The sequence below is a fragment of the Cryptomeria japonica genome, unplaced genomic scaffold (genome assembly GCF_030272615.1).
Source record: "Cryptomeria japonica unplaced genomic scaffold, Sugi_1.0 HiC_scaffold_35, whole genome shotgun sequence".
Lineage (NCBI taxonomy): Eukaryota > Viridiplantae > Streptophyta > Pinopsida > Cupressales > Cupressaceae > Cryptomeria > Cryptomeria japonica.
In genome coordinates, this window is record NW_026728857.1 from 606877 (window position 1) to 609915 (window position 3039).

General features: G+C 62.1%; 1 non-coding gene across 1 annotated transcript; it reads right to left on the reverse strand.

Annotated features, from left to right (window-relative positions):
- Window positions 1-1287: 1287 nt before the first annotated feature.
- LOC131862149 (5S ribosomal RNA) lies at window positions 1288-1406 on the reverse strand. Its single transcript, XR_009361175.1, has one exon. It is a non-coding gene; the product is annotated as a 5S ribosomal RNA (ribosomal RNA).
- Between the last annotated feature and the right edge of the window lie 1633 nt (window positions 1407-3039).

Below are 3039 nucleotides of genomic sequence, written 5' to 3' on the forward strand. Positions count from 1 at the left end.
AGCCCGGTTTGCCCCGGGTGCGCACCTCGCGTGCACCTTCGCCAGGGTGGGCACCTCGGTGCGCACACCTTCTCAATGTTTTCTTGCCTTTTCTGGAAATTGGTGAAGGCAGCGCATCAAAGGTGCGCACCTCGGTGTGCTCCGAGGTGCGAACCCGAGAGCGCTCCGAGGTGCCCACGAAGTCGAAAGTCGGGTTAATTGCATTGTTTTCCCCGGGTGCGCTCCGAGGTGCGCAACATCGGCGCGCACCAAGGAGGGCTCCGAAGTGTGCTCCAAGGTGCGCACGATGGCGTGCACCTCTGGTGCGCACGATTCGGAGCTCGGTTTGACCGGGGTGCGCACACCTTGGCTGGGTTGCGCACCTTTTGTGCGCTCCAAGGTGCGCACGAAGTCGGAGCTCGGTTTGCCCCGGGTGCGCACCTTCGCCAGGGTGCGCACCTTGATGCGCACGCCTTGGCTGGGCTGCGCACCTTGGTGGGCGCCATGGTGCGCACCTTTCGTGCGCTCCAAGGTGCGCACGAAGTCGGAGCTCGGTTTGCCCCGGGTGCGCACCTTGGTGGGCGCCATGGTGCACTCCGAGGTGCCCAAGATTGGTGCGCACCAAGGAGCGCTCCGAAGTGCGCTCCAAGGTGCGCGCGAAGTCGAAAGTTGGGTTAATTGTCCGGTTTGCCTCGGGTGCGCACCTTGCGTGCACCTTCGCCAGGGTGGGCGCCTTGGTGCGCACACCTTGGCTGGGCTGCGCACACCTTGGCACCCGCGTTTCCTTCATTTTAAATTTTTTTTTTTTACAATCTCTCAAGTGGGAAATTCTATAATCTCAACTTTTTTTGCCTTTTCAGGAAACTTTTGAATGGAGCGCATCATTGGTGCGCTCCGAAGTGTGCTCCAAAGCTCTCTCCAGCTGCGTGCACCTGCCCCGGCCGCGCACCCGGCCCCGCCCAGCTTCGCTCACCTGTCCCGGGCGTCTGGTGCGGAACCTTAGAGTAAGAAACATCACCGTGCACCTTGGCCAACGTGCGCGACTCGACCGAGCGCGCACTGGCCGAGGTGCACACCGATTTCACCTGGGTGCGCGCGCAGCACCTCGGGCGCACCGGGGTGCGCGCACAACGCCCGGGTTGCACCGTGGCCTGTGTGCTCGGGGTGCCTCGGGTGCGCGCTCGGTGTCGCCCCCGCGCGCGCGGTAGTGCGGGCAGCGCACCCCGGCCCGGCCCGGCCCCGACGAGAACGCAAACGGGCAAAAGGTTTATTCAAATAGCATTGCGACGCCCGGCGAAAAACTAAAAAAGGGTGCAACACCGGGACTTCCCGGGAGGTCACCCATCCCAGTACTACTCCGGCCCAAGCGCGCTTAACTGCGGAGTTCTGATGGGATCCGGTGCACTAATGCTGGTATGATCGCACCCGTTATGAGCTTGTCGCAGTGTGTACTTAGCAAACCGCGACCCACGTGCGAATCCACCCCGGCCACCCACCCCCGTCGAGGTGCACACCCTCCCTCGCGAAGTGCGCCCCGTTCGCCAAGTGTGAGCCCTGCCCGGGTGCGCGCACCTTGCTAGGGCGTCGGGTGTGCACCCGGCCCGGCCTACGTGCGTGCACCTGGAGGGGGCGTCGTGTGCGTGCAGTGTCCCGTCTGCAACGCGGTGCCCACACACCACCTCGGGCGCAACGACCTGCGCTCACATGTGGGCCGAGTGCACCTTGGTGCATGTTCGGGGCGCCTCGGGTGCACGCTCGATCTTGCCCCGGTGCACCAAGGCGCTCGGTTTGCCCCGGGTGCGCACTTGGTGCAAGGTGGGCACCCAAAATAGGGATCAAGCACCAAAACACAAGTTTCGGGATGCAAAATGGGACCCAAGGACCACAAATGCGTTCCAAGACCCATGATGGGTCCACGAGAACAAAAATGTGTTCCGAGACTTAATAAACAAATATTGGGTTTTAGGAGAAGAAACATGCTCTGATGCCCAAAACGAGAATCGACCCCGAAAAGGCCACAGGCCAAAAGTGGGATGCGAGACAAAAAAAAATGGGACCCGAGGACCAAAATTGGGTTCCCAGGTCGAAGACAGGGCAACCGGACAAGAAACGACCTCTAAGGCTCGAAATGAGTCCCGACGACTAAAACTTGACAAGAAGCACCCATCAGGCACCCAACTCGACACCCATGGGATGCCGACCCACCCGGGCTTCCACCTAGCACACCTTGGCACCCACCCACCCTCGCACCCAACCTCGCACCCAACTTAGCACCTTTGAACCCACATTGGCACTCACCCTGACCCTGGCACCTTGGAACCCACATTGGCACTCACCTTGACCCTGGCACCCACCTTTGCACTCACCTTGGGACCCACCCTGGCTCCCACCTCGGCACCCACCCAGACACCCACCTTGGTTCCTTGGCACCCACCTTGGATCCTTGGCACCCACCCCGACACCCACCTTGGCACGCAACTTGGCTACTTGCCACCCACCTTGGCTCCTTGACGCCCACCCCGACAACCACCCCGTGACCTACCCTGGCTAGGGTTGGTGCACACCCACCCTGGTGCCCACCTTGGCACCCACCCTATGACCCACCTTGGCACGCACCTTAGTACCCACCCCGTTACCCACCCTAGGACCCACCCCGTGACCCACCTTGGCCAGGGTGGGTGCACCCACCCTGGTGCCCACCTTGGCACCCACCCATCCTAGCACCCAGCCTGTGACCGGGCTTGGAACCCAACCTTGCACCCGCACCCGTCTTGGCCAGTGTGGGTGCGCACCCATCCTGGCACCCACGTTGTGACACACCCTTTAACCCACGCACCCTAGCACCCACGTTGGCACCCACCTTGGAACCCAACCTAGCAACTTGGCACCCACCCCGTGACCCACCTTGGCATCCACCATAGCAGTCGCCGACTTGGCACCCACCTCGGCACCCACCTTGACACTTGTGGACCCACCTTGCCACTCACCCTAGCATCGACCCATCCTAGCACCCACCCTGGCACCTTTGCACCCTAGCACTCACCCATCCTAGCACCTAAC